General features: G+C 41.1%; 1 long non-coding RNA gene across 1 annotated transcript; it reads right to left on the minus strand.

Annotated features, from left to right (window-relative positions):
* Positions 1 to 3,810: 3,810 nt before the first annotated feature.
* Positions 3,811 to 9,985, minus strand: LOC141257502 (uncharacterized). The gene is made up of 2 exons (XR_012318074.1): positions 9,761 to 9,985; positions 3,811 to 4,375 (listed from the first exon to the last, which is right to left on the minus strand). It is a non-coding gene; the product is annotated as an uncharacterized lncRNA (long non-coding RNA).
* Positions 9,986 to 12,215: the final 2,230 nt, after the last annotated feature.

The following is a 12,215-nucleotide window of genomic DNA, read 5'->3' on the forward strand; positions in this document are numbered from 1 at the left end:
GCACACCGTCCTGGCTCTTTTCACAGACCACAGCAGACTCTTCGCACGCTTTTTCCTGCTTCCCACTTTGGTCACGTGACTCTCTAGGGCGGGACACAGGAGGCTCAGTCTTTTTCTCTGTCATCACACCCTGCGCAGGTGCAACCTCTGGCCACAAGGTGGCAACATCATCCTGTGTAATCACTTCTGTAACAGGCTCTATATCAATTATCACAGAACAGCCAGAGCCGGCCAGCTCACTACAATGCCACAACCACCATGGCGGCGGCATTACAATGAGTGGCAAGCAATCCCTGCATGTTGATTGGCGCTCTAAAGAGCGCCAAACATGCAGGGAGGGGACCCGAGCATCCGCCCGAGCATCTCACAAGTACTTGGCGAGCTCTGAGCATCTCGAGTACTGAGATGCTCAGGCGAGTATCGAGTACTTGCGAGTATGCTCGCTCATCACTACAGCTGATGCTTCATTTATTTGATCGCTGTTTTTTTAGTTTAAGTCTGTGAAGTTCTGCTCATATTGATAAATTGGTTTCATACTCTACTGCCAAGAGATTACTTAGGTTCCTATCTTTAATCAATGTTAATTATTAATGCTCTTAGAGTTACTTCACCTGTCTAGTTCATCTACTATATTGTCGTCTGCTCATTTGTTTGGGAAGTCCTGGGTGACTCCTTTTTTTGTTTTCTTTGCTTTTGTTTGTAATGAAAATCCTTCAATAAATGATTATATTATAATGTGTGGTTCAGTTTAGGTTGCTGATAGAAAGTCTGGGTCGTCAGAGGAAGATGCTTTATGACACCAAGTGAGCTCTTCTTCCTCACTTAACTCGACTGAAAATGTTTCTGGTGCTTTTGGAACCAGCAGTTCTTCTGTCTGTGGTACTGGGCGTAATGCAGATGGAATGTTTGGATACTATAAAGTCCACTTCTTCTTCCTTGAAACTCTTTTCGTAATGGGGGCACCATGCAGAAGTAGCAATTGGTAGTGTGATCAGTTGGCCCCTCCAGATGATTAGGACAGCAGGAGGTTTAGATTGCCTCTTCCCATGCAACCACGCACACCTATTGCAGCATATTAGTGGAGCCCAACTCTTGTCCTGATCTCCTATTCTGCAGCCAAAATAGAGGTTGTAGGCTTTCCTCATCATGAAAGTCAAATTTCACCTTTGTGATGCAAAAGTGTCTTCTCCGCATATATTTGGAAAAAACTATCTGCTTTGTTATTGCAAGTACGAGGCATATCTGAAAAAACATATAGAAACATGTTAATATGCCAAGAAACTAAGCTAAGAAATCCTAAAACTGTCTACCTTACACAGAGAGCATTTATAAAAGTAGATGATGCAACTATAATTAGGATTATGAGTTGGCGCTTTTTGGTTGGTCACCCTAAGATGATAGAATACTGAAGGCTCAATAGACTAAATAGATGATGTAATAGACGAGCTACTAACAATGCAATAATCATAGAATCATAGAATCATAGAATGGTAGAGTTGGAGGGGACCTCCTGGGTCATCTGGTCCAACCCCCTGCTCAAAGCAGGATTCACTAGATCATCTCAGACAGATGTCTGTCCAGCCTCTGTTTGAAGACGTCCATTGAAGGGGAACTCACCACCTCTCGTGGCAGCCTGTTCCACTCATTAATCACCCTAACTGTCAAAAAGTTTTTTCTAATATCTAATCTGTGTCTCCTCCCATTTAGTTTCATCCCATTGCTTCTAGTCTTTCCTTGTGCAAATGAGAATAAAGATGATCCTTCTACAATGTGACAGCCCTTGACATATTTGTAGACAGCTATTAAGTCTCCTCTCAGTCTTCTTTTTTGCAAGCTAAACATTCCCAAATCCTGCAACCGTTCCTCATAGGACATGGTTTGCAGACCAGTCACCATTCTGGTCGCTCTTCTCTGAACTTGCTCCAGTTTGTCTATGTCTTTTTTAAAATGTGGTGCCCAAAACTGTACACAGTATTCCAGATGAGGTCTGACCAAAGAGGAGTAAAGACCGATAATGACTTCACGTGATCTAGACTGTATGCTTCTGTTAATACATCCCAGAATTGTATTTGCCTTTTTTGCTGCTGCATCACACATAATGATGATGAAATAATAAAGATGCAATTTTTCTATAGGCCTGCATGAAAGGTGTCATAAGTAATTACAACTGTTAGGATCATTCAGCCATGGAGGGTCCTTGTTGGAGTCGGGGTATCCCCGTAACAAGAAACACACAGACACGTAGTGTATAATCAAGTACTGGGAAGCCCCTGAGCGCGTCTGCCTCTATAGGTGCTGTCCCTTTATTTATACTAATAATCATAGTTTTTTTGTCACACATGCGCAGTAAAATGCCTTTGTTTCACAAGCAGTGAAGTGATGATTCATAACAGTGGAATGTTGATAAGAAAGTTTCATAAGCAGAAAAGTGATAATTCATAGCAGTAGAAGGTTGCTGAGACAGCTAAAAACAAGTTACAATCTAATTTCTGGGCGTCAGTCCAAATGTCCAGATAAGGGAAGAATAACTTCATCTGTGTCTTACATCGTAGTCTTGGGTGAAGTATAACTCCTATCATCCTCTCAGTCCCCCCTTTGATTCTTCCTTATGGACTTTTGGTAGAAGACCTGGTCCGGGAGTTCTTTTCTTTCATATTCTTGAATCCGTGTTACAAAGCTTATTTATGCATATTAAAATAATTTTTAATCCTATTTTAAACACTACATATATGACTACTATAATTAGCACAATCTGTAATATACCTTGCAGAATTCCAGCCACCCAACCTCCAATACCCTTAAACCAGTTCTTTGGGTTGAGAAAGGAGAAGGTGTCTGACCACCAGCTATCTTTATTTTGGTCATTGTGTCTGTCATATTCATCCCGTAATCGTTGTATATCTGCCAGCTTGAACCTCATACTCATTGTACTGTTTGGATCTATGTAATGACAACAGGTTGGACCAATAATTTGACACATTCCTCCCTGGGCCGCAGTTAGGTAGTCTAACACTACAGTATGTTGATTAGTAACAATTATAAGTTGATTTTGGACAGCTATACTAGTATTAAGTATATCCATAATATCCCATATCTGATCATCTAGATAGTCGGTGGCCTGAACTAATTTATCCCACATCTGCATCAACATTGGATACACAAAGAAAGTGCTGAATATTTTGTTAGGAATTCCCATTTGGACCACATGTGGCCTACCTGAAGGTCTAGGCGAGTTGTCGGCTGCTCTTTGTATAGTGTGTGTTTAGGTACTGCTTGCATATCTACCTGCTGATTCTGAACTATAAATGTGGCCGGTGTTAAGCGTCCTAGAGTACATGCACCTTTTATTCCTACTGGGAGCCATTTGTATGCTCCATTTCCACAAATCCAGAAGGTTCCTTCAGGCAGATCCCATATTGCAGAGTGTTGGAGCACCAACCTATGTACCAAATCTAAAAATTTAGATACATTCTGAAGTATACACCAAGGGGGTTTTTGACCTAATGGACTACAGTATCCTGCATCTGGATTTTCACAAGTCGGTGTACCTGGGTCATATGCACTTGACTCATTACATAATATATTACCTGGTATCTTTGAACATGTATCATTGTTTCCATCGGGGAATAATTGTGAATATTTCCAACCATTATTGTGTATGTATTTTTCTACTATATCAGGTTTAAAAGGTTGAGAAGAAGATACTGTGCTACTAAAACTGAGTTGTATATTTTCTGTAGGAATTAACCCTAAGTCTGTTAGTCCCGTCTTATTTCTAGGAACCCATACACCTCCTTTAAACGCTAAATATTGTAAGTTGTTTATTTTTCCGGTCATATTACCTTGCCACCAGGGAAATCCCACCCACACCACAACTGGGATGGCAACAGTGGTGTTCCATAATCTAGAATTAACGGTTTGGTTATTTGCTAATTTGTCTGAGCAATTAGTCCATGTAAACACTTCCTCAGGGGTCATGGGTACGGCCAGGAAGGGTATGCTCGTGGCTGATATTGGAGAATGCGTACAAATCCAACAGTCTGCTATTTTCTGTCCGCCATCGAGCAGCCCGTTTACCAATGTCTCATGATGTTTTATAAATTTATTATCTGCAGGTTTTGGGGAACTTAGTTTATCCCACAGGTCTCCCTGATCTATCGTTATAGCTAACACAAGTACAATCACCACTATTTCTTTTTGCAATGGCTTGCATGTACCCATGCTGATTTTCCTTCCAATTTTACTGCAGTTGGAGTTGTCAATAACACCTGATATGGACCCTCAAATCTGGGTTCTAGCGTTCTTCTGTTATGTCTTTTTACGTAAACTTCGTCTCCTGGTTGCAGCTTGTGCGTTCCCTCAATGGAATCTGGATCTGGAATGGAAGAGAACACTAAAGAGTGTATTTTAGACACATGCTTACATAAATTTTGTACATTAAGTTAAGCTTTCAGTTTCTAACATTAAAGTCTGTGGGAAATACAATCCTGTATTGGCAACTCTACCAAACAATATTTCATGGGGGGTGAGTTTGCTCTTTCCCTGGGGGGTGTTTCTGACTGAATACAATGCTATTGGGAGACACTCAGTCCATGGTTTCTGTGTTTCTGCCATGGCTTTCTGTATTTTTAACTTAAGTGTTCCATTCATTCTCTCAACCTTACCAGAACTCTGTGGGTGGTAAGGGGTGTGTAGTTCACTTTTTATACACAACATTTTCATTACATTCTGAAAGATCTCTCCAGTAAAATGTGTACCTCTATCTGACTCGATCACTTCTGGGATACCATAACGGGGTACCAGTTCATGTGCTATTTTTACTGCAGTGACTTTAGCCGTGGCTGTATGAACTGGATAAGCCTCTGGCCACCCCGAAAACATGTCCACACATACCAGTACATACTCATAGTGTCCATGCTTAGGCATCTGGATGTAATCGATCTGAAGTCTCTGGAACGGATATAGTGGTCTTACATGGTGCTTCTGGGGGGTCTTAACAGTCTGTCCTGGATTGTGGGCTAAACAGATTTCACAAGAACCACATTTTGCTCGAGCTACCTGGCCGAACCCTGGGGCTAACCACTTCTGTCTGACCCTCTGTATCATACCGTTTGCAGACACATGTGTAGGTCCGTGGGCTTCACTGACCACAACAGGGTACCACGCTCGGGGGAGACAAAGCTCATCTCCTTTTCTCCATAGTCCTTCTTTTTCTTCTGCCCCCTGTTTCTGCCACTCTTCTTTTTCTTCTCTACTCACCTGCTGGTGGGCTTCTTTGAGCCGTGTAATTAAGTCAAATTCTGATACTGCACTAATAGTGTGGTCAGTTGTCAGAGGTTTTACTGCAGCTCGCTTAGCAGCCTTGTCGGCTCGGTCATTACCCCTAGCTATCTCGGTGTCGAGTCTTACATGTGCAGGTACTTTTATTACTGCTACTTGTTTGGTTGAGGCAGCTGATTCTAGGATTTGTCTAATCATTTGTCCATGTTTTACTGGTTGACCTGAAGCTGTCATGTAACCTCTAGCTCTCCATATACATCCAAAATCATGTACAATACCATATGCATATCTAGAATCAGTAAAAATATTAGCGTTTTTTTCTTTTGCTAACTGTAATGCTCGTATTAGAGCTAATAGTTCAGCTTCCTGGGCTGAACAGCTGGCCTGCATTGGCTCAGCTTCAATAACATCATGATCTGATACAATGGCATAACCTGTGTGAAAGTTACCAGTTTCATCTGCATACCTACTACCATCTATATACATATGTAGGTCTGGATTGTCAAGAGGGGTGTCCTGTACATTAGGTAGCCCTTGTGTTTCTTGTTCTATACACTGTAAGCAATCATGTATTATATTGTCTTGTTTGTGGTATTGTAAAAAATTTTCATCTTCGTCTTCCTGACCTCCTTCCACTCCCCCCTTTGTCTCTAGTGGTAACAGAGTGGCTAAATTTAGAGACAATATGCGGCGAAAAGTGAGGTTTGGTGGCATTAGTAAGGAGCATTGTAATCTAAGATGTCTAGCCATTGAAATGTGTTTTGGCAATACCTGATTCAGTATGCCATGTACATCATGTGTAGTTTGTACTATTAAGGCATGGTCTAGTACTATTTCTGAGGCTTTTTCTACCAAAAGAGAGACAGCTGCTACTACTCTGACACATGATGGTGCAGCTTTGGTAACATTATCTAATTGAGCAGAATAGTATGCGACAGGTCTTTGTTTATTTTCATGTTTCTGTGTTAGTACTCCTGTAGCATGATTAGACATTTCCGCAGCCATTAATTGGAATGGTTTGGCGTAGTCTGGGATTCCCAAAGCCGGGGCTGACATGAGACCTTTCTTGAGGTCTTGAAAGGCTATGAGCGCTGATTCAGTTAACTGAAAAGGCTCGATTTTTAAACAATCATATAGAGGTTGCATAAGCTGACTAGCATGTATAACCCATTGTCTGCAGTGTGATACTATTCCCAAAAATGCTCTTAATGTTTTGTAGTTCTTGGGAGGAACAAGATCTCTAATGATTTTTAGTCTGTCGGCGGTGAGGTGCCGAATACCTTGTGAAATGCAGTGTCCTAGAAATACTACCGTAGTCATACAAAGTTGTACTTTTTTCTTGTTAACTTTACAGCCCATGTCTGCTAGAAATATTAACAATCTTATTGTGTTGCTGTTTGCGGACTCTTGAGCAGGGGCACATAATAATAGGTCATCAACATATTGAAGAATTACAACCTCATCCGTAGGTTTGAAATTTTGAAGAACTGATCTCATAGCTTCTGAGTACAAGGTAGGTGAATGTATCATACCCTGTGGTAATCTTGTCCATGCTAATTGTCTATTCTTAAATGTAAATGCAAACAGTTTGTAACAGTCTGGGTGTAATGGTACTGAAAAAAATGCATTTGATAAGTCTATGACAGAAAATACTCGTGCTGTTGCTGGGATCTGTGATAGCAACGTGTGTGGATTTGGCACAACAGGAGTAATAGGTTCCAAAATTTTATTTATCTCTCTTAAATCATGTACCATCCGGTATCTAGCAGCTGACCCCTCAGTAGATTTCTTTTTTACGGGGTACAACGGTGTATTGGCTGGTGACTTTACTTCTATCAGTACTCCAGTTTTTAGATAATCTTTTATCTGTTCTCCTATGGCGTGTTCTTGTTGGGCACTAATAGGATACTGTCTCAATTGGGGTAGTGTCACACCTGGAACAGGAGTGACTTTTACTGGAGCTATTGGCATTAGTCCTACATCGGTGTCATGTTGTGCCCATAATTTTTCTGGTACCTCAGAAAGATCTAAAATAATTTGGGTAGGGGCAGGATCTTTCTCATCCTCTAAGGCTTGGACTTTTACAATGTTTTCTAGAGACTCTTGGTCATCAGGCACCAAAATTTGGACTCTACCATCCTCCAAAAATTGGATATTCATTTCTGTCTGCTTTAATAGGTCTGTACCTAGAAGACAAGTAGGTGCCCCTTTGACAAAAAGAAATTTAGATAAAAATATTTTAGATCCTATCTTTGTTTCAAGGGGAATACTATATGGGAGTGGCCTGATTCCTCCATCATACCCTTCGGTATAGGTTACATCATCTGATAAACAATCAGCATTTGGTAAGGCGTCTTCATTGAGGACGGAGGAAGTTGCTCCGGTATCTATTAGAAAAGGGCATTGTTTTCCTGCTACTTTTACCTGAATTATTGGGCGCCTTCCAGTCAAAGTGGTTTGCATCACGTCTAGTCACTCGCTTGCTGCAGGAGCAGAAGCCTGTACTGTCTTTTCTTGTGATTCTCTTGGGACATAGGTACCATCTTCTATATCCCTGGCTTTTTTCCTGCATTCTCTAATCCAATGTCCTGGTTTCTTACAGTAGTGACATGGATTAGTTTTCTTATCCAAGTTCCCTTTGTCATAGGTCTGATTTGATCTGTTGTTTTTATTGACCAGACTATTATTTGCTGCTACTCTGACGGGTTTGGATGCTGCCTCACGCATATCCATTTCTATCCCCAATAGTTTTTGTCTGACTATCTGGGGATCATCTAAGGTTCTCCAATCAGGAGTTGCAGCCTTGAACTTTTCCCTAAGTTTTGGGTTAAGATTCTCTATAAAAGTTTTTGTCATCAGTCGAATGACTCCTTCATTGGTAAGGTCCATTCCCTCGTCTCTGTAACTGTTTTCTACCGCTAAGTAGTATTCATCTACAGGCTGTCCTGACTTCTGGGAGACAGTTCCTGAAGTCCCTCTCATTCGTTGTTTAGTTCTCATAAACTCCATAAGTCTGATCATAAAATTCTGTCCTGACAGTGCGGTATTTGGATCCTCACCATCTACTGGTTGAGGTCTATGAGGTTCTATAACTGTCATCAATTCCTGATACAACCCTGGTGTCATTTTCATTCTACATAATTCTGTCCCATCTGACCATGTTCCATTATGGGTGTGTATTATCTGCTGTATGTACGTAGCAAATCTTAGTGGGCATTGTATTGGATCTGGTGCATTCTGAAGTAGGGACATTCCCTCAGCGGGGGTCCATGGAAAATATTGTCTAGTCTGATGGTATCTAGTTACTCTACGCGGTGGATTGCCACCATCTTCTTCTCTGTATGGTCGACTGAGGATACGCACTGGTGCCAACATATCATGTGGTCGTGGTGCTCCACATCCTGCACATGTGTCTCTCCAGTCTGGATTCTGGAGTCCACAGTTTGTACATGTCCATCCACCCGGACCCCGAAAATCAGGATACAGTGTGGGTTCTGACCTGGGCTGATATGGTGGTGCCAATGGGTTCATTTGTTTACTGTTTTCTGTTTGTACAATGGGACCCTGTCTGACTGGAGTTCTCCATAATCCATTGTCTTTATTAAAAGTCCAATGGTCTGTCTCTGCTGTTTTTGATAGTTCGACCATGGCCTCTACTTGTTCCTGCCATCCTTTGTCTCTTATCACTCCTGCTTTTCTAACCCGAATGTCCTCCCATAGTTTCCTGTTAAACCTGTCATGCCTTGCTACCTGAAAAGTTTTGCAAACTTTCCCTAAATTCTTAGTTGCTTCTACACCACACCTTTCTTTCACGATTGTATAGACATCTTGTTCATCATTTGTGGTCTTAGTCTGTTTGTTGCCCATTTTTCCTGACTATTCCTACCTTAGGAGGCTTTTTGGGTTAGATAAAATATATTCTATATTTTACCTTTCCTCGTTACCTATTCTGTCCTAAGGAGCCAGTATCTGAAACGGTTTCTCTGGACCGTTTTGTCTGAAGTGTAGAGTAATTCTAACACATATATATATGGCAACAAGGGCAAGACCAACAATACATAAAATGAACCATACAGTCTCCATTATATATCGTGTCCCTGGAGTATTATCATTACTTCCATGGGCTCATTCTGTCAATCTCTTATCCGTCAAAAAGGAGGACAAAGGTTCGGGAGTTAAGCGTGAGCGAAGGTTTCCCCGAAAGGACACAACCTTATGACTCAGTTAGGCAATCTCCGTAATACTTATGTCATCTACCTTAGTGCGGCTTATGAGGCTATTCCCGACATCCACATCTCTTTCATACCATCCGTTTCATAACCTTCTCTGACCTCTCCTTCGGCAGATCCTACAGTATATACATGAATGACCCGAGCTATAGGTATCCTTCTCTACTAGTTCCTCAATCCCAACACAAGATATGCATGAAATTTACGGACTATCGCAGAGCAGATGTAAGAGAACTAACAGTGTCTCTTACCTGGCCAGGTTTGTCATCTGCTGTTCCGATGTCCCAATCTCAGCGGTTACTCGTGCCGGTCGATGAACTTGAAGGAATACGCAGACCTCGGGTCCCTGTTCGGGCGCCAGGAATTGTTAGGATCATTCAGCCATGGAGGGTCCTTGTTGGAGTCGGGGTATCCCCGTAACAAGAAATACACAGACACGTAGTGTATAATCAAGTACTGGGAAGCCCCTGAGCGTGTCTGCCTCTATAGATGCTGTCCCTTTATTTATACTAATAATCATAGTTTTTTTGTCACACATGCGCAGTAAAATGCCTTTGTTTCACAAGCAGTGAAGTGATGATTCATAACAGTGGAATGTTGATAAGAAAGTTTCATAAGCAGAAAAGTGATAATTCATAGCAGTAGAAGGTTGCTGAGACAGCTAAAAACAAGTTACAATCTAATTTCTGGGCGTCAGTCCAAATGTCCAGATAAGGGAAGAATAACTTCATCTGTGTCTTACATCGTAGTCTTGGGTGAAGTATAACTCCTATCATCCTCTCACAACCTTCTCTGGATCTTGAAAATTAGCGCCAATCAGCAAATTTAAGTATCATATTTGTTTTCAGCACCACAAAATTAGTTAGGTTAAACCGTTTTCGTCTCTGAACCAATTTGGCTGTAGAACAGTGTATCTATAATACCAACAGAGTAGAGTAAATCTATGATGGATAGTCAGGCATTGTTCCTATAATTGGGTGTTTAACAGGTATAATAACTAAATATTCATTTCATGTAGCATGGTCATAAAATCAAGAGGCAATTAATTAGATGACAAATGAGACCCCTAATAAGAAGTGAATCATCAATTTCGAGACCTCTTGGTATTTACTGCCATATTAATTACTAGAGAAAATATTTATTCATCCATGCAAACACACTGTTTCATTTAGGATTGATTTTTGGTGATAAAAAGTCTTTCATTTGTATTTATTTGTAATTTTACATTAAAGGTCAACTATACTCTCAAGTAACTTTTCAGATTAAGCTGTCCTGTGTGTGGACATGAGGAATAACACTATATCTGGCCACTGTATCAATTTCATCCTGCATTTTCCCCCGTTTTCCCTTCTTCAGCCTCTATTTCTAATTTGCAATCCACTCTAAGCTGGTGAGAAGAGACCAGCTGCTATGATCTCTGCCACACACAGCACAGCACACAGATAGGGATTCCTGCTTTGCATTCCTTTCTTAGCACCCTGAAACAAACAGTGGCAGCATGAAGGACACAATACAGACGTAGTGAGCTGTATGTGAGGTAAAAGACTTGTTAGAAAGCTCACCACGGTTCTTCTGTATCTCCCTCTGCTTGTTTTCTCTCCCTGTTCCTGACTCCTCTTCCCCTCTCTCCTCTCCATAAGGTATAATGGACTGTTCTACACCTCAGATAGCTGGCAGTCCATCTTGCCTGAGCAAGAAGGATATGAGCTGTTTTTTCAGAGTGAATGAGGAGTTTAGAAATTGCTTATTAGTATGTGCCTCTGGCGTGCGGGAGGAAACCGTAGAACCAGGAGGAAATCCACCCGAACAAGAGGAGAACATACAAGCTCCTTGCAGATGTTGTCCTTGGTTGAATTTGAATCCAGGACATCAGCGCTGCAAATCAACAGTGTTAACTACAGAACCATCGAAAAGCCATTAGAAAATGTCTTATATTTTCCTGTACTATTCGTTTATGCAAAGTTTGTTGAAAATAGAGTTTCATTTTAAGGGGTTTTCTGGGTCACACAAAAACGATACATACACCCAGTTGGGCTGACGGTGAACAATTAGAGAATTATTTAATTTTTTTTATAGTTTTGGCTTAGAGTATGACTAGTTTTGTAGCTCATTCCTCATCAATTTCAGGCAGGTGAGGCACCAATAGAAGAAGATTAAAAGCCTCTGTCCAATCTATACCTTTCCTTTAAGCATATAATTTGGAAGTCCCTTTTTGCTTTGCGACAATTAACGCATATTGGGATGCAGGATAGTCGCATTGTTGCAGCTAGGTTTAAATTGTTTGTGCCAAGATGTTGCAATTTTCACTCTGGCCACTAGATCTAACTGTAGCTTATTTCCTGTTCTTTTCAGCAGTGATGTGGACATAAGGAGATATAGGCTGTCTCTTAGTCTTAAATTGTACAAAACTATTTTCTGCTCATGCTCTGAGCTGGGCAAAGATCATTGCAAAGGGAGGAGGAGGCGAGCTGTGACCATCAACTAATGTGATTGGTGGATACTGTATTACTACATAAAGCGTTGTCACTGATTATCGTAGTCATGTGTAGGATGTCAGGGTTACTATAGTTTTGTTGCACAGAGCCTTTGGCGCCCATCTAAATATCTGGAGGAGATGTAGTACAGAATCCACCAGAAGATGGCACCCTTTTTTCTGTATGACTCATGGGTTCAACCTATCCCTCTGTATGAAATTAGAGGCATTTT

The sequence above is a fragment of the Phyllobates terribilis genome, unplaced genomic scaffold, assembly GCF_046119375.1.
Source record: "Phyllobates terribilis strain yellow unplaced genomic scaffold, ASM4611937v1 Scaffold_3__8_contigs__length_932513732, whole genome shotgun sequence".
Taxonomy (NCBI): Eukaryota; Metazoa; Chordata; class Amphibia; order Anura; family Dendrobatidae; genus Phyllobates; species Phyllobates terribilis.